The following is a 19,507-nucleotide window of genomic DNA, read 5'->3' on the forward strand; positions in this document are numbered from 1 at the left end:
TGAGATTTCAACTGTTTTGACTGAAGTAAGTCAATCTGAGTTTTTTTGACTGAAAGCAGGAACTAAGAAATTTCTTTCCAAAACTGAGCAGATGATGCAAGAATTCAGTAATTAGACCTTGCAGCTAAGAGATATCTCATTCAGTTGTCTTCTCCCCTTGGAATTATTTTAGCCTCCTCTGTGCCGCTTTCACAGGGGTGGCAAAACTTGAAAGCTTAGTTGTACGGGTTGTCATTGCTTTTGAAATAAGAATGCAACACACGGGCAGGTTAAGGGATGATTTTGCTTAAAGCCAAGAGGAGCCAGAAGTCCCAGTCAGAGGACCTGTCAGTCTGTAAGCTGACCACAACCTCTGGAAGGAAAATAGCTCAAAGGAAAATTGTGTTGCTTCAGATAAGCAGTTTTCTGTTAAAGGTTAAAGGTCTAGTGTTGCAGCCAGCTGGTTTTGATAGTGTTGTGAGAACTGGTGCCCCGTTGAGAGAGAGAGAGAGAGAGAAAGCCCCGGATGTAGGAGAGGCAAGATGCAGAGTGGACTTGCCTGAAGAGGATGAAGAAACAGCACAGACAGTAGCATCCGACCAATGGTAAAAGCCTTGTTGCAGCCGGCTAGTTTTGATAGCGCTGCAACAGTGTAGTTTGTTTTTAATCAAAAATAAACTTTTCATGGCCTTCACAAATCTAGATAACCAGTAGGTAACCTGCAACTCAGCTAAGCAGAAATGGCTTTGGTCATCACTAGAGCAAACAGGTGTGACATGGGAAAGAGTGAGTAGAGGGACTTCCTCCACAGGCTATGCCAATAAAACTGTGTAACATGAACATGGGGTGAGGTGGGAGCATTTCATGTATGGATATTTCTCCATTCGTGTACAGTTATCCTCTCCTCACAGTGCAAGTGCTTCAGTTCCTAACCAGCCTGGGCCTCTTCCACATAACTCCATCCAGCTTATTGAGGTCCTTCTTGTGCAGGGTTAGAGCATGAGATAACTGGATCCAGTATTCTAGATGTGGTCTGATAAGTCACATCTCTCAACCTGCTGGCTGTGCCACTGTTTGTGCAGCCCAGGAGGCTGCTGGCCATGCTTGCTGCCAGGGCACAGGGCTGCCCCATGCTCAGCTGCCCACCAGGGCCCCGGAGAGCAGCTCCCAGCATGGGCTGCTGCAGGGGTGTCTCCTTCCCAGGGGCAGCACCGCGCATTTGTCCTTTGGTATAGTGTCCGTTGTAGCTGTCTGTTAGATGAATGGTTGAACCTTAGACCCATGAATGACAGTTTTGTCTAAATCGTTTTACATCTAAGTTCTTTTCCCCTTATATTATGAATAACAATGTAAACCTGTTAAAACAATTCCAGATTTATTAGAAATACCTAGCCAAAATCTTTTCCTATGTTTATAAACATTGATTAATTTCTCTATACACATGTATATCTTCAAAACATCCTTCAGTCCCTTTGCGGCTGCACATAAGCAATACAGTTGTCATGCCAGAGCATGTCACTGTCCCCTTTGTCACACCTGACAAATATATCGGCAGACGAAGAGCCCCTCGGCCTCCCCATGGTGGGGCAGGAAGAGCCCTCCTCCAGGACTTTGTCACTGAAGTCTTGTTTTCCATGTAGGAGCAGGCACAAGTTTAGGGCAACTGAAGTCTGTTTTTCCATTGTCTTCTGCAAGATCTTCTCAAATCCCAGCTACGCTTTTCCAGAGCTAGGTGGTGCAGTCTCTGTATCTCCTCATAGCACAAGGTCTCAGGCAGCACTTTCAGAAGGGTAGTGCTCTTAGCTAGCATGAGTTCAGTCTTTTTCCTGGACAAATGAGAAAAAAAATCAGTGACCAAACTTCTGAACAGTGCTTACCAAATTCAGTCCCCACAGACATCTCACTAAAATCCCTTTGAAAGCATGACATGAGTAAAGGTGCTCCTTCAGCAAATCCTTCTCAGCATCACCTGGAAGTACATACTGAACATTGCTGGCATGGTTATGTGACAAGATCTCCATTTAGAAAGAGTAAAGCTGTTATGTGAAAGGAAGGTCAAATATTTAAAATTCTACACACTCGGAATGAGGCTCCATCTAGTCTGGTATCTGAAATGTCAGCTTAAGAAAAGCTAAGTAAAAGCAAAGCAATTACACAATGTTTCTTTCACAGGAACAACTCCCTTTCTAGTAGTTTCAAGTTTAGGAACATGCTTAGCTGCAGCTTACATTTGGATCAGGCTCACTGATGAGCCTCTTAGTCACAAATTTGTCATTACTAAGTAATTTTTATTTGTGGTTTCTGTAAGTTCCTATTGGAATGAGTACCACAGTTTAACTATGCTTTAGGTATGTGAAAAAATTCACCCATAACATTAAAACGGAACCCCACCGTCCACAGTAAAATGAAAATAAAATTTCGTCTTAAAAGCAAAGTGTAATCTTGTGCTGCAATACTATTGGTTATATTTTCCTCCTTTTTATGATGTGAATAACTGTCTGTGTTTTATAATGACAGAAATGGAAAAGGTGGCAGGGAGTGTATAATTTCTTTCAGGTAGCTCTCTTTTATACTTGATACAGCACACTAGCATGTTTGCATCTTTCTAATTGGAAAGCATCCATTACAAGAGGCATCCAGATGGAAGAGGGGCTTGGAATCAGCTCACCGGTGGCGGTGAGCAGCCAGTGGCCAGGCAGGGGAATGACCTGCTGCAAAACCAGCAAAGACCCTGGCAGGTCATCACCCACTGCAGAGGCAGCACCAAGCTGAAGCTGCTGAATTGCTCCTATAAATGCAGCACCACGCAAAAAGCACCTGACTTGTTTCCGTATCTGGCTTAGATCTGGAAGCAATTTGACTGCTTTTATGTACCACAGACTGATAAACATCCTGCAGAAGCTCAGCTAGATCCCACTTCCCCACCCCATGGGCTTATCAGTGAACTCTCACCAATGCCTTATCTTTCCTGCTCCAAGCAGCTGATTCAGTGCAGGGTGGCCATATCCGTATGATCCCATCTGGGTGACTCCTGGCATGCACAGCTACCCACAGCAGTGACCCCTCACAGCCCATGGCGTGGGGCATCCCACAGCTCTGGCCAAGCTGCTGCTCCACACCATGGGGCAGTGCCCACCATGCTCCATCTGGGCTGGCTCCTTGGAAACACTCAAGCATCTCCCCACACACGCACAGGCTGGATTTAAGCATTTCCATTAAGCTGGAGATCCCCATTCCCCATGGAGCAAGTAGCTGGCTAAATGTGCTCTCATCAGAAAGGTCATGCTCGAACCATTTGAAAAGAGCTGGAGACAGAAATTTTAATGTTAGCACTGGGCCTTCTGCGACTGACTTCTGGTGTGGACTTTGGCTTGTTCTGTAGACCTCAACTGGACCTGAAGAATCAAGGCAAATCTGAAGAAAATATGTTTCAGAAATGATAAGACTGTGAAATGGTCATTTCTGGCAGTTTTTGCATTATGCACTGAAGATTGCATCATTTAACGTATTTCTAAGTCGTGACAGTGAAAAACTTGTCTTTGGAAGACCTGCAATTTGCTTTGAATAAACAAAATACCAATTTATAAGATAAACTGGTGGAACAGAACAGTCAATTTTTAGTTCAGGCACTAACTCAAGCACAGTCTGTGAAGATTTCTCAAGCTCACTCAATCCAGACTGCAGACAGAACTTCCAGTCTGCTGAGCCCTGCTCTTTTCTGCTTTTGCAGCATGTGTGGTTTATTGTTATTTCAAATTTTTTTTGTTAAATATTGAGAATTCTGAGACAGAATTTTCTTCCCACTGGCACATGACACATTGTGGTTAAATCTGCTAAAAGGAATGTGTATGCACTGTGAGCAATCCAAATGAGGTCAGCAACAGAAGGAGAGGTGAGTATGCAAAATAGATGCACAAAAATATCATGAACAGTTATGCTAATTAAATTATTGTACTAATTAGAATGAAAAACCAGCCAAGAAAAACTGCCAGAAGAACCAGTGGTTGGTTGCCATTGTTATTTTCTAGAGTCCTTCTGTTAAACATTCACATGAAAAAAAAGTGATCATAACTTCAATTCATAACTGTTCTTGCATGAGACCACAAACCCCTCCATAAATTTAAAAAAAAAAAAAAAAAAAAAAAAAAGTTGTTTTTTCTTAGGGATGGACCAAAAATGCCAAGTGCACCAAGCATCTGGGCATGTTCCTGTGTTCATCAATCTATGTGCACCTCTCGCCCTGGTAATCAGCAGTCTCCACGGGCAGCACAGGGCTGTGCCACGCATGAAAAAGTGTTTAATTACCTGGCACAGGTCTGGAACATGGCTCAGCACTTCATCTGGGGACTCAGCAGAGCTAAGCATAGGAGTTTGGTACTCAAACTAGCTCACTGTCAGCATCACACAGCCTGGGCACATCTTGATGTCTTGTGGTCTTTAACTGGAAAGAATTTAACTAAAAGCTCAACATTACCACCGTTTCAGGAGTAAGGCATAAAGTCAAGTGATGGGCTTTGGTTGACAGGAAGCTGGTGGCTGAGATAAAATCAGAATAGTGATTCTCTGAAGGAGTGGTGCCCCTTTTCACTGTTTTGCAAACCTTTTCAGCTCTGACAGTTCTGGGCTTGACCTTCCAGGCTTTCCTTCTTCCCTCACTACTTCAGTCTTACATCACTGCTTGAGCCTATTATTAAAATCACAATACCAGAAGGAAAAATTTTGAAATAATCTTCTGGATTTTCATATTCTTTACATCTTTGGATGGGAGGAAACATAATGAAAGTACCAGACACACATACATTATTCAGGGAAGTGACTGCTGCATCATACAAACCCATGCCAGGGTTTGTGAACCACAATGGAAATAAGTGGATGTAGATCCATCTAAGCTGTGTTTCCTTAGCATGCTTGGTCACCATCCCAGACCATTACCATTCCACAGGACATAGCAATGATAGTTGTCCCATGATTCTACCTATCTGTACATAGTACAAGTTTTTATTTTAATGATTGAAGGACTGATCTCATGGAAACCACAAACCTATTTGGTTTCTCTCATAAATAATGCCAGGGAGCAGGAAGGAACTGAGGATACCTCAGCAGAAAACGAGAAGTCCAACTTACTTATGCTGATCAAGCATAGCTTGTCTTAAGCCGAGATAGTGTTTCCTCATGAGATCACTGGGAGCTTGTGAAAAGTCTAGTAACAAATGTGGGTGCTTTTCAATAACCATTTTACAAAAAAGCAAGTAGAGCAGAAGCATCACTAGCTGCCTAGTGAAATAATAGCATCATTATAAATGGCATCAAATCTCAAGGCTCGTTTTGTCAGTAAAACTTTATTCTGCATTCAGAGCAGTGATTATTGCATCCTTTTACAACATGAGTCCCTTAGTCTTGGCTCATGTGCAGTATGTTTTAGTTCTAATGAGTGTTTAGGTGAATAGAACTGGAATTCTCCATTCATATGGTATTAAAGGCACATCTTCACCTCTTGCAAACAAGGATTTTGAGAATGTTGTTTGTACTCAACTTGCAATGGTATGGCCTAATCTGAAGAAGTAAGTCTACTGATAGTTTTCAAATAGCTGATCATAATGGTCACATCCTAGATTTTGAAAAGTGCACAGAAATCCTATTACCCTCACACAAGTAATCAGAGCATTCTTCACACCCCTATGTATAGTAACAATATTTTTGGTGTAAACAGGTTCCTGGACAGCAGATGTACTTACGTCTTTGCTCTGAACTCAGGTCATTAGGACATTACTAGCACAACAGTTTACAAATGTTACTCCTCCCAGTGTAGCCAAAGCAGTTCTATTAGAAGCTGTGCTGAGAATAGCAGTGATTTAGCATTAGATAACCAAGTTATTTTTATTTTGGTGTTAAATGGGGAAGTTGGTGTTAAATGGGGAAGTTACAACCCGTTTGGTGTTCCAGGCTAAGCAGGTGAAGTGGTTAAATGTTTTATTATCCAAATCAGAACTAAGAGATTTCCATTTAGCACCATTTACTTTCAGTATTTCAGTGTGAAAATGAAACAATCTTCACTTGCAGTAGATTGGGATGAGTTTCATTGTTTCATTTTCTATGTGCCATCTAGATTTGAATCTATCACAGCATAAATATAGGTGACTAATATTCTTCTTTCGGGTTTATAAGACTAATTACCTCTTTAGTCTGTAACGCAGTCAACCATATCTTCTTTGGTCTTTTTGCTTATATTAATTCATTATATATGATTAAGCTTTGTAAAGAAATAATTTGTAATTGAATTGGCATAACAGAAGCTGAATGTAAAAAAAACCTTGGCAAAGTGCCCATGTTAGTATATTAATTCTGCCAAGTGAGTTGATAATAAGGTTGAACTGGATTTGAAAGATTAGAGAGTCTTGGCTTAGAAGGACATGAAGGTTAGTTCCATACAGTTCTTCAGCTGCTTAAAGGGAGCCAGTATTTTGAGTTTTTCTCTGTACTTTTGTGATGAATTCTTTCTATAATCTTTCTCTGTGGAGAAAAGGGTGCAAAAAATAAAATTTTAAATAAAAATAGCTGAAGATTTATTTCCATTGGCTTTGGATGCCGAAATTGATCCACACAGTCCCAAGGTTTATTAACTGAGAAGCTTATGTGTCAGGGCCTGCCGGATAACTGATAGGGTGACCTACATGCTGTGAGAGCGTACCCAGACTGATCAACTTTAAATGTTTTTATTTTATGCTGCAGGCTGTAGGCAGAAGTACATGGCAAAATTAAATTAAAGAGGTCAGTGAGAGCTGCGTTGTTGATTTCTTCACTGATTTTACAGAAACTGTTTCTGCCAGTTTTAACTGCAAGACAGGCTGCACAAATGGTTGAAAATAGAAGTGACTGCACACAGAAAGAAAGAAAACTAGGAGAAGCAGACAAACACAACCCTGATGAAATCAGCAGCCTTCTCAGGTCATCAGGTTTGTCTGTTTGATGGATGATCAAGCCCTGTTTGCAGCTTCTATTGCCTGTTTCATATTTATCATCCATAAATCAAAAAATCTTGGCAAATTCAAATGTATTTGCAATTTTGTTAAGACAGATGAAGAAAATAACTTTTGGTGTTTGTTTCTTTTGAGCCACACTATTATAAAGCATTGCATGAATCCTATTAAAAATGTCTCGCTGTTATTCCATGATTACATCTTTACGTGCCTGCAGTTTTTCTCCACACCTGTGGCACCCAGGTTATACATTTGTATAATAAGCCCAAAGCAATGCATGAAAGTGAAGAAACAGAACTATTAGTCCAGTACATCCAGAAATACTGTTGAGATGGATCAGACCATTTTAAGTCAAAGGTTCGGGGGTAGAAACTGTGGAAAGCCATTTCATCACAGTGTTTGCTGTCCAGATACTACCAATGGTGAAGATTTTGTTTGATTCTTCTAACAGCCTGAGCCAGTTAAACGAGCCTGGAAATTCATGCTTGTCTGGGGGTCTTCTGAGGGCAGGTGGCTGGAAGGAGACCTCCAACAGAGTCTGGATACTCTTCCATGAAAGGTTCATGCTCTGCACTGTGTAAAAGAAATCTGATACTTCCTTTTAACAACCAAAATGCTGTTAGGATGGCAAGAATTGTCTCCGTGTCTTGAAGCTAGGAGTAAGTTACTGTAATTGCTTTGTAAGACGTTGTTATCAGGCAGAAAGAGGACTAGGCTCTCTGTCTTTCACTTTCTCCTGCCCTCACTTGGCTCTAATTACAGCAATGCTTTAAGTAGGTGTCACCCAGCAGAAACATCTCCTTCTAATGTGGCTGGCAATTCAGTAAATCTGGATGTCAAGGGCAGAGAAGAAAAAAGTCAGGGGTTCTGGGAGCTGCTGAATAATCAGTCTCTGCCCCCTTTCAGATGCCACAGAATTCTCCTGCCCCATTTCCCTGCCAGAAACATGAGCCAGGTGTTCACGGTGAGGAGAAGAAACCTGAACTACAGCAGTCAACAGCCTGAGGTGCAGAGGTGTGGAAAGCAGCCCACACAACAGCTGTGTTTTTCCTCCAGAAGCCTTGGAAAACCCTGGCCCTTTCTGCCCACCCCATGTCCCGGTGTGACCCACCCCAGGGCTCACAGCCAGCACACAGCCTGGTTCCCGCTGAGCAGAGCAGGGCAAACTTAGCACATTAGCTCCCACTTCTCTGCCCAGCTGACTGGACCCAAAGCCAAACAGAGTGGAGGGAACATGTATCTGTACACCCTGGTATGAGCTGGACTGGGGAAGGTGAAGCAGACGTTCCCTTCTCCCAGCTGTGGCAAAGGGGCTGTAAGGGGCTTTAAACTCACACAAGAGAGGAAAAAAAGAGGCCAGTGGGGTGGTAACGTTGTAAGGCACCTTTTCCAGACCTGCCAGAGCCATCACTATTGTTTTGTAACGAGCTTTCTTCTCTCTAGAAAACGTATTCAGTAACCAAGGGTTGTGGGTATGTTCCAGCTGTGGCCTTGATCCCTGCACAGGGGATCTTCATCTCTGCAAAGACCTCCTTGAGGTTTCCCTAGGTGAGCATGACTAAACTTCTTGATGTGACAAATTACCCAGCTACTAAAGGAGCAAAGGACAGGACAAGGGCAAAGGAGAGAGCAAAAGGTTTCCCCATTTCCTTTGGGCTTCTAGCACAAAGAAGGTGCAAGGTCAATGTATTTCACCACCTTCCTCTAATGTGTAATTTACAAAAGAAAGGCCACAAAAGGATGACTTACAGAGTTCAACGGTCCACAATTTGGTCATGGAGATATGTTGCAATCGTAATAAATCTTAAAACAGACTAATATATCTGCTGTTCAAGATGGAGCACTGTTGTAGGAAAAGGTACAAAATATTTTATTCGTAAGTCTAGCAAACTGGGAACTCAATCCCATTGACCGCACTGACCTACTTTTCATGAATACCTGATCTCACACAGCCATGCTGGTTGTCTCAAAACTGATAGTACAACAGGTGAACGTGCCTTTCTGGCCATGAGTAGTGAGCTAATGCACGGGTTTTAGCTCCAGTATTTTCTTCTTTGTGGTTTATTTGAACTCAGTGCAGTAAGAGAATCATTTTTCCTTTATTTTTAGTATCTGGTTTTGGTCAGACTTGCTGGCTTGGTACTTGCTGAATGTAAAACCCCTTTACCATAGAGTATTAAAATTATGTTTCTGCCTTTCTTGCAGTCTGAAATTGTAGCTAGCTTAGCATCGCTACAAATAATTAAAAAAATACGCATGCTTGTTCACTGTGTTATAAAACCATGTCCTGTCCATGATATATTCTTTCTGTGGCAGAAATCATTTATTGCAATTCAATATCCTGAAGTGGAAATTTCCAATCAATTAAGTCTTTTTAATATTAATTTATGGATACACATATGGCTGCAACTTATTTGAAACCTTTTACAAAATGGAATGTGATATTCTACAGATCTTTGTGTAAAAGATGAAACTGAATTTGGCATTCCTCTCCATTTTTTTCCCTTCTTCTAAGAGGTTTTTTCTGTATGTTTATTCCTCACTGAAACATAGCACTCTCCGTTTTTTTTTTAAGAGCAGCATGCTATGTGTTACATGCGCTAATGAATTGGCATTTATAAAGCAGAATGTATACCGTATCTAAGATGACTGCTGTGAAAATGCCTGAGTTGCTGCGCTCTCTAAATAGAGCACAATTATGGCATACGGTTGGAGTGCTTTTATCTGTAGTGCCACTGCTGGAAATTTAACTGTGTATGTGACCTGAATATTTAGAGCTCAGTGGAAAATTCCATAAATGTAGTGTAGCTTCAGAGCACCTAACAGCTGTTACAAATATTACACCTATTATACATCATTGCCAAATGATACATATGAAGCCCCTCTTCCATCCTGGGTGTATTCTGTCACTTGTATTGATGCAGTATTTTAAAAGTCTCTTTGAAAAACGCAATGACTCTAGGTGTTAAGTAGCTTGCATAATAACTCAGTGGTAGTTTTCCCTGTCTGTATATTCATACTCCTCCCTGGCTGTGCACATTAATGTTCGAACCTGAAAAGGCAGGTAGAAACTATGTCATATGTAGACTATGCTTACTGTGTGCTTCTGTTTGCTTTGTTTGATATACATGCTAAAAGCCACTGCCTAGCTGAGCAAACATAAAAAGGGAGGGAGCAGCTCTTCACACTTTTAGAAGGTTTCTTATTATAGTGGGACAGAACAGAGGTGTAATATATCCATGGATGCTCACTTGCACTATAACTTTCTACAGGAATACACTAATTCCTTAGAGCGTTGTTGTTGTATGAACTACGGAAAAAACAAATAAGAGAGTTTATAAGAGCAAAAGAGCGAGCTTGCAAAACATCATGTTTAAAAAAGCATAACAGTTCAACCAAGATTAGACAAGCTACTGGCTGCCTTCCTAATCAATCATTCCTCCTGCCTCCTTCCTAGAGCTTGGTTCCTCCTGCTTTCATACTGTTGGAACATGTTAAAACACTCTTTGCTGTAGAGAGGAGAAAAGTGTTAAACATGGTGCATGCAACGGCCTTTGGTAACCTGCTGCTGTAGCACTGTGCTGTGTAAAGAGACAGAGGAGGAGAAAAGTGTTAAGTTGACATCCACCTGGTGCTTGTGAGTGCCAGGCCCAATCTCAGTAACACAAGAGGTATCAAAGTTCACACAGAAGTAATGGCAGTGTGCCCACCCAGAACCAAGCACTGTGTGGCAAAGTAACTCCTCTGTGGAGAGGACCCAGAAAAGTTACAAATTACAACCCTTTTCCTGCAGCTCAGCAGGACCAACACTGCCCACACCAGTCCTGACAGTACTTGAGTAGCTTGACTTCGTGGTCTTCCACAGGCACCACCATCTCTCAAGGCCATCTGTTCCAGCTCTCTCCTATCCTTGCCCTTATAAATTTTTTTTCACTCCTTATGTCTAACTCGAGTCTTTCTTGCTGTAGTACATGCCCACTACTTGTCCTAAAGCAGCAGAAACAGAGAACAGATTGTTCCCTTCCTCACTGCAACCCTGCCTCTGCACATTGCTCCTCACTGTAATCCGCACATTGCTCCTCACTGTAATCCGCACATTGCTCCTCACTGTAATCCCTCATTAGTATTAATAAGAATCATTTCCTCAATCTATGCAATGGCAAGAAGAGGAGATTGCATGTGAGGCTTTGTCAGTAAAAACAGGATACAGAGAGAAGAGCTAACCAGCTGTCTAAATCAGGGTAATGGGAATCTCCCCCTGATAATTTACACAGCAGTCAGCATACTGAGACACGTGGAAACAGAGCTAAGATTAATCCTTGTTCCCATGAGAATGTTGCAACTCATGAGGTTTCCCACAAGGAAACAGTCTTTGAGCACTCCTCAGCATTGGGAGCATGGTTACAGGAGACCTTTCTGAGGCTCAGCTTTTGGGAAGGCATTTATGCAGGCCAGATATGTTACAAGCACTGGCAAGTGAACACTTTTAGGAAGATCTTTTTCAGTCAAATCCTGTTAAACTAATAGGAGGTCAAGCCAAACTAATATTTAAAATAGGTAATGAAAATTATTTTATTTATTGGTTCACAGTTTAGTACTGCAGCCACCTCAGATTACAATACAGTTGCATCAGATAAACATTGAAGCCTCTGCTCTATTTTCCTTATCCCTGGCTGCTTCTGAATAATGCAGAGGCATCAGAGCAGGTTAACGTCATTGACTGTCTGTTCTTGTAGCACACTTCTCTAGGTTGTTCTTGTAGCACATCAAATTCTCTAATTGACCACAAATGTCAAGTCCCATTTCAAGGATCAAAGTCACACCAAAGGTACGTTTAGAGAGCACCGTGCCCCACAGCCACGTCAAAATAGTGTAGTCACATCCAAGCACCTTGTGGAGAACTAGTAATTCAGCCAAAGGTGAATTTGACCTAAAAAATGTTTAATTGGCAGAAGATGTAAATTTTTTTAGTACTAAATGAGAAAAATGTTTGGGGATATGACAGGGGATGTTTAAACAAGATTATTTGGAAAAAAAAAAATCACAGTTTTTAATACAGCAAAGACTCTCTAGCACTGAAGACCCAAAATACCCCTGACCCCCCAGGTATGATTTGTAATCTACCCTCATGCTCTCAGTAGCTTTCTCAGTTCTCATGAAGCGAATTACACGATGTCATTAAAACTAAAACCACCCATGCAACTTGCTGAAGCTGCATGTAATTAAAATGGAGTGGAAATGCCTTCATGCAGGAACTTACTTAATGTCATCCCTGCTTCAGGAGGGAACAGTATGTTCACATACTGCTAGAGAGGAGTAATCACCTCCTCCACAGAGTGCTGCTGGTGGATCTGCTTCTTCCCGTTGCTCACACCACCCCTGGGATCCACAGGGAAGGAACCTGAGTGCGCTGTGGTAGTGCGTGCCCAGAGAAACCTCCATTGCATAAGCAAAGCTGATAACTCCATGCCCTGCAGCACACCAGGTACATACAAACCTCTCAAGGGGGGGCTCGTGGGCATCTGGAAATCTGTCCAGTCCCCTGTGGTCTCAGGGGTGTAGAGAGCTTGGGCCAGGTCCCAGCATGGGCCTGGGAAGGAAGCATGGTGCCAGCCACAGCTCTGGGCTAATGAAAACCTCAGTGATTTCCAAGAGATTATTTGTACTCACTGGGATTGTAATTTAAAGGCCCAGATCTCTTCCAGTCCAAAGCAATTAGCATAATCTGTCATCTACTTATTTCTAATTCACAGTAGTAAAGTCACCTTAAGAAAGTTTTCTAAATTTTGCTACTACTACTTTTACATAATAATAATTCTGAGACTGACTGTACTTGTTAACCTAATTCATATGCAAAAATGTTAAATATTTTCAGTGTCAGGCATATTATTCTCTTTTTATCACACTAAGTTAACTGAGAATTTGAATACAATTCCTACTCCTACAGTACAAAGCGTGTTGGAATTTGCAGGCTTTTTGGGATTAATGTTTTGGCTTTACCTTCCATTTTTGACCTAAACTTTTTTCAATGTTTTACCCTGTTGATATCCTTTCTTCTGAGGGAACCCTACCAACTTTAGCCAGCGCCACTGGAAGTCATTATAGAATCATAGAATCGTGGAATTATTTGGCTTGGAAGGGACCTTTGAATATCATCTAGTCCACCCTCCCTGCACCAGTCAGAGACAACTTCTGCTACACCAGGTTTCTCAAAGCCCCATCCAACCTGGCCTTGAACACTTCAAGTTATGGGGCATCCACGACTTCTCTGGGCAACTTGTTCCATTCATGGGACAAGGAATGAAGCACTTTACAAGGGAAAAAAAAAGGAATGACAAGAATAATAGTTGTGGAGAAAAGTTTGGAAAATGGAAACTATAGTGGACTGAAATACCACAGCACAGATCAAAATTATTCAAATGTTATTTTAAAGCCTCCCTAATTTTAAAACCAACCTAAAATTTTTGCATCACTCTGACTCATGATACTTAACATAGAGAACAAATCCTAAAACTGGGAATATTTGTGTGCTTAATTCCAATGCCTTGAAAAGAGCATGCAGTTGAGAGCTGCCATAGCTGTATTTGGATCAGTACACGTGACCACTTCATTTACGTGAAGGATTTACCTTTCTTTTGGGAGTGGAAACATAAAGCGTTGTCGTGTGCTGTGCTAATGGGATAAATCAGGGATTTCTACAGAACCTCCCATGTTTATCTTCTCCCTGATGTCTGTTATACTGATGACCTTAACACAAAGACAATCTTGTTATCTAAAACTGCTTTCTGCCATACGCTTGTTTGGGCTGAGTTAGAAGGGAGGATGACTGGCACGAGCAGAAAGAGTCAAAGTACCCTGACAATACAAAGCACGTTACTGTTGATCCAGCCCAGCTCAGCAATGACTCCATGGCCATGACAGCTGTTTAATAACCTATATGAAAGCACCTGGTGTCTCCCAGCAGGTCTTTCTTGCAGGAACCCAGTGACACTGAGTGGTGACACCTGCCCAGGTGACTCAGAGTGATACCCATGCTCAAAGCCAGGCTGGCAGCTGACACTTCTTGGACTGGTGTTGCTGCGTCCGTGACTCGCAGCAGGCAAGGAGGATGAAGACACAGTGCCCTAGTACTGTTGTCATAACCCCTTCATCCTGTGGTAGCAGCCGGCTATGCCAGCTGTGGATTAGGACCCCAGTATTTTAGGGGCTCCTGTAGAAATAGTAACAGAAAAGTGATCCCTGCCCTAAAGAGCTTTCAGGCTAAATACTCACCCTGTACGCAGACAGCTTCACCCCTTAGGCCAGCTATCTCAAGCCCTTTCCCCACTTAAAAGCATCGACAGTCATTTGAAAGGATAAAAATTCAGTTCGATCTTTGTTGTCAGCTGCCTATTTCATGTCTTAAACTCCCAGGAGAATAGCTGTTGACCTATGGAGGTTTTACTGTATCTTGTGATTTCTATTAATGCTACTTTGTGTCAAATAAAACATAGAATCGAGACAGCAAAAAGCACACAGGCAGCAATTCCCTGCCCTGTGTCTCATGTACATGTTAAGAACAAACAGCAGATGTCAGCACTAATCCAGAACTTGAATGTTCACATGGACTTTAATCAGACCTTGCTTTACTGTCCTCAAAACGCATACGCTCAGACTGTGAAGAAACTCATCAAAAGCTCTGCTTGGAAACACAGATATATTTCTATTTAAAAAAACTTAGCACATCTGAAGTATCACTTCCACATGAGTACTCCTAGCTAGCAAGGGACCACACCTGTATGGATAGGTTTTTGCTGCATGCTGGACTACCTGACGATATGGGAACAGAACAGCATCCTCCCGGCCTGGTCACCGCCACTCTGAGGTCAATGGATGCTAGATTCCTTCCGGAGGACATGCAGCATACATTAACATGCTGCTTTCCAAGCCCTGGAAAAAAATTCAGCTCCTGAAAAAGACCAAAAAGAAAATTAAGAATACGCCATGACTGCTTGGACATTTCCTGCCAGCACAAAGCACAATGAAATTCCTTAGGGTTTTGACCGCTGTCACAGCTATTAGACATACAAGAACACACTACTCGTGATAGAGCCCCGGATCCCTCTTTCCAGTATCTGTGGTGGGATCTTTTAAATCCTGCAGCATTCTGATGTCTGCAGCAAATCATCCTCAGTAAAACTGCTCCACACAGGAATATTTCAGCCAGGATTTCTCCCAAAATAGAAACAATTTTTATACCAATACATAGGAATATGTGGTTTTATTCTGAAGCATATCCCATCAAAATCAAAAAATGGCAAGCTTAATGGCTTTATTATCTACAACTATAGCTTGGTCTCCAAGGTTCTTTACCAACAGTTCCTTTACTGACATTGAATGGAAGAGGACAAGTATACTCAGGGTCAATTATAGAAGTAAAAATAGCTTGGCTATTTAAAATCTTATTAGTTCTGGTTACAAAACCAAACTGACATCTGTTTACATTATGAACTTAGAAGACTCAGATAGTTCCTCCTGAGCTGAGAGCCAAGTCTTAGCCTGAACAAACTGGCAAGATGCCCAGAGCCACCTTCAGTTTTTAGCAAACACCACCACCAGATTACACCCAACTGCCACCCCGTCATTCCACGATCTTTGCTCCCTGAACTCCTTTGCTCTATGCTATTTTTGAAAAAAAAAAAAAAAAAGAAAAAAAAAAAGCTGTTTTTATTAACTAGTAAAACAATTTACTTTGATTCATCTTCTCTGACCAGAAGAACATAAAAGGTCATCAGTCTTAACTTCTCTGTCAGCACAGAGATGTCAAACCAGAATTAAGTGGTGGAAAAATTGTTGAGGGAGAAATCGGTTAAAAATCAAGACAAACAAAGGTAACGAATCCCCTTTCTCAAAAGAGAGGAAAAGAAATACTGCTGAGCTGCCTTGCTGCTACTGGCTGATCCTCTGTCAGTTAGAAACTTCAATTTCTCATGCAGAATTAGAGACATTATGATACCTGAGAAGAGCTACATGCTTTTCATGAATGCAGAGAAACATTAGGAAAGAAAACAAATTCTCAGGTGAATTAACAGTGCTTTGATCTCCACCTTTTATAATAACAAAGAAAATCACCCTTTACACCATACAGCTGAAATCAGTTGCATCACCTTTTCTTTGCAGGATACTCCAGTGCAGGATTACAGTTCTCTCCTGCCTTTACCTGTGCACTGCTCTCCCAAGGTGTTTTCTCTCATCCTAAATAGTGGCTGGCTCTTTTCCAAACAGAAGAAAAGAAGAAGACTGAATTTCCTACCCATTTCAACACTTTTTTCATGCATGCCAGATGCTCTTATGCATAACCCCAAGGGATACGATGAGCTCTATATCACATTCTGAAGATGAGGAAATTCCGGTGGCTCCGCAAGTAAAGTGAAATCACACGAGCTGTCTACCATAAATATCCCATATCTAGACTTCAGATATAAAAAGTATTAACAAAAACACTTCAGCTGTTCTGTGTTACCACTCCAGCAATGACAGAATGAGAGCTGGATTGAAGTATATTGGCTCTATAACTGGTGCAATTCTTTACTCTTTGAAATCCCTGCCAGCCAGAAGAAACTTTCAACAGCAGATAGGTGACCCTTTGCTTAGCTCAGAGACAGGTGGGATTAGCTCCCAACTGAGCACAGCATAACAGCCTGACAGCACATACACAGAGGTGAGCTTCATGTCAGATTGAATTTTTTGTAAAAACTAACAGGTGAGTAAAAAAAAAAGGCTTTTAGCCACTGAAGATGTCTAGGAATCTGAAAGCCACTGAGGACGACAAAACAAATGCATAGTATGTAGGGGGTACTGTCTTGCAGCATATCCTGATATCCAAAGACATTTCTTTTCCCTATCCATCAGTATCTTTTCTACCCTATCTGGACAAGACTCCAGTCAGCCCTTTCTCATCAGACATTTACCTCATTCAGACACTGGGGAAACAAATACACTGCATCATATGTCAGCTGGAGGGGGGCGGGAGGAGCGGGGGGCAGCATTAAAATAGGGGCAGAGGTGCTTATTATCCAAGTAGTGACGGATTGTATCCCAAGCCATTTTGACCTCTCCAGTCATTTCACGTGAAGGCAAGCAGCAGCCAGAAGCTAAACCCTGCGGAGCACTTCCACCTGATGCTCCTTCCTCTGGGACCTCCCAGGGAAAAGAGGACGGATGTTCTTGGGCAACCAGTGGCCACTGGGTCCTTCAAACGAAGAGATCTCAAAGTCTACCAGGTGTTGCTGATAGTTCTCGATGAATATAAATGAATATAAATATGCCAATGAAAACAGAATCTCGCTGGACTATAACAGGGGAATCACCTAATTTATTGAATGCAAACTTTGATTAAATCTCAGTTTACTGTTTGCTTCCTGAAGTTGTTTCGGGCTACTAAAAAGTACTTATCAGTATACAGATATACACAAGCGTTCTGGGTAACGTCTAAAGGGACCTTTCAAAAAACAGAGAGTTTATGAATGTAAAGCTGTATTTTGTGTGCAAACAAGTGAGACTGGTCAAAATTTTTCGAGTACTTCTATAAATAAGGCCATTCATGAAATGCTGAGCAAATTGGAAGTAGGTGGTTCTGTCAGCAATGTTGTCCTACTCTTTCTTAAAAGGAGCTTCTGACCATTCAGTAGCTCCTTTGTGTGCCTTTTATTCTTATCTGTCATCCCATCTGTCACAAGACCCTCTACATCTTTAAATATTACCTCTCATCTGACCACTCTAGTCTAAAAGTAGATAAAATAATTATGTCACATAAATATATGCCACACGGCAGTGAAGGTGCATGAGAATGCAGGCACATGCAGTCACATGACTTCATACTGAAAAAGATGCACCCTCCATCTGCTTGCAGGGATACTGTAATTTCTTGCCTGTCACTTTACAGGAGCAGTTTATCAGAAAAACACATTGACAAGATTGTGCAAACCAACCTTCTTTGATATGAACACATATTTTTGGATTTTCAGGATTTGTCTGGTTTTAAATATCAACAGTGGAGCATACTTTAACAGAGGAATCCTTAAGCAGTCCTTTCAGAAAATCAGAATTTAGCTCATTCATCTGTTTGGAGGCATGAACTGCTAAAGACAATAGTGCATTCTATCTAGTAAAGACTTTCATCATATCACATATCACACTCTGTCACAGTATTATCACTTAGACTGCTTTTTAATAACAGATTGCTGCAAAGCTATGAGCAGTTCTTTAATGTTTTGTTTTATCCTTACCAGCTGCCCACTTATTCAATGCTTATCTAAAGACAGATTGATCCATTTCCTCCCAACTATCACTATGGAAAAATTCAGAATAGTACCTGCGAGCTTCATACACATTCAAGAATTTATTTTCATGTCCTCCCTACAAAAAGACAGCTATTATTGTCCCTATCCTTGTACTTGGAGAATTAATTCATTGAAGGACTGAAATCAGATTTACTCTAAATGCCTATTTAGGTGCCTATTTTAAGAAAATGAGGGTGTGAATGTTACGGCTCTAAGCACTGCTTTTGTAATAATCCCAAGTCAAGCTCTTTGGATTTCTCTCCTCTTGGGCCTGTGAAGAGCCATCCTTTGCTGCAAGTCGTCACTGCTTCAACAGATTTTGTTCAGATCTTCTATGCCCTTCGACTGCTTTTATAATGATTTATACCCAGCCATCAGAATAAGCCTTTGGGGCAGTAAGGGATTGGGGTTTGGACTGATCACAGCTCAGTAGAGAGCCAGATAAGTAGACATCTGAACTCAAACTTCTCATTCCTTTTCAAGTTATTACAACAACAAAAAAAAACAGCTGTCACCTCCATCAATACTTGGACTTATTTAATTTTGAAGGAAGCTTGGTTTTGACAGGCAGAGTAAGTTTGAGAGTTACTTACAGGGAAGCTCACTCCATTTCTGGACCCCAAGTGCTCTCAGAAAAGGGGTAGGTGCTGAATTAGTCTGCATAGAAAATTATGGGTGCACCCAGGAAGAGGGCTATTGACATCCAAACATCCAAACCACACAGGAGGCTCCTACTGAAATTGAAAGTCCCTAAGACTGGGTGAAGAATCTGAACCACGTTCTGCATGTAGGCAGTCCCACTTCCGTCTCTTACATCCTGAATTGGACTTAATCATGCATCTTGAAGCACATTCACAGTGCTTTTTATTAAAGGATTGTCTATAATTATGTTCCCTTTAAACGTGGAAAGTTTTTTTTGTTTATTTAAGATATCAGAAAACATTGAAAGGTATCTTCCTTGTCATTCCTTCATTAAGCAATACCTTGAACTTTAATAGTATCTTCAATGCAAGTGTTATGCGAATGGAAACTGTAGAATCTGTCTTATGGGGAATTCCAAAATTTTTTTTTCCAAACAACAGGAGTTGTTGAAGTATTAAAAATGAGCATTGATTCAGTTCAGAAACAAAAAATATTTTGTTGGATTGACTCAGAAACTAATCATAAACCACAAAAACCAGCAGCTTTGGAAATTACAGTTTGAAAACCTGATGCTCCCCTTTCCTGGCC

General features: G+C 41.3%; 2 long non-coding RNA genes across 2 annotated transcripts in view; both read right to left on the bottom strand.

Annotated features, from left to right (window-relative positions):
- Positions 1-1,282: 1,282 nt before the first annotated feature.
- LOC130150433 (uncharacterized) lies at positions 1,283-5,876 on the bottom strand. The gene is made up of 2 exons (XR_008822232.1): positions 4,285-5,876; positions 1,283-1,805 (listed from the first exon to the last, which is right to left on the bottom strand). It is a non-coding gene; the product is annotated as an uncharacterized LOC130150433 (long non-coding RNA).
- A 4-nt stretch (positions 5,877-5,880) lies between these two features.
- Positions 5,881-19,507, bottom strand: part of LOC130150432 (uncharacterized) — a 42,913-nt gene continuing 29,286 nt past the window's right edge. The window contains exon 2 of the long non-coding RNA XR_008822231.1: positions 5,881-7,529. This is a non-coding gene — a long non-coding RNA (uncharacterized LOC130150432). The remainder of the gene's footprint in view (positions 7,530-19,507) is intronic.

Source organism: Falco biarmicus, chromosome 5 (assembly GCF_023638135.1).
Source record: "Falco biarmicus isolate bFalBia1 chromosome 5, bFalBia1.pri, whole genome shotgun sequence".
NCBI classification, from domain to species: Eukaryota; Metazoa; Chordata; class Aves; order Falconiformes; family Falconidae; genus Falco; species Falco biarmicus.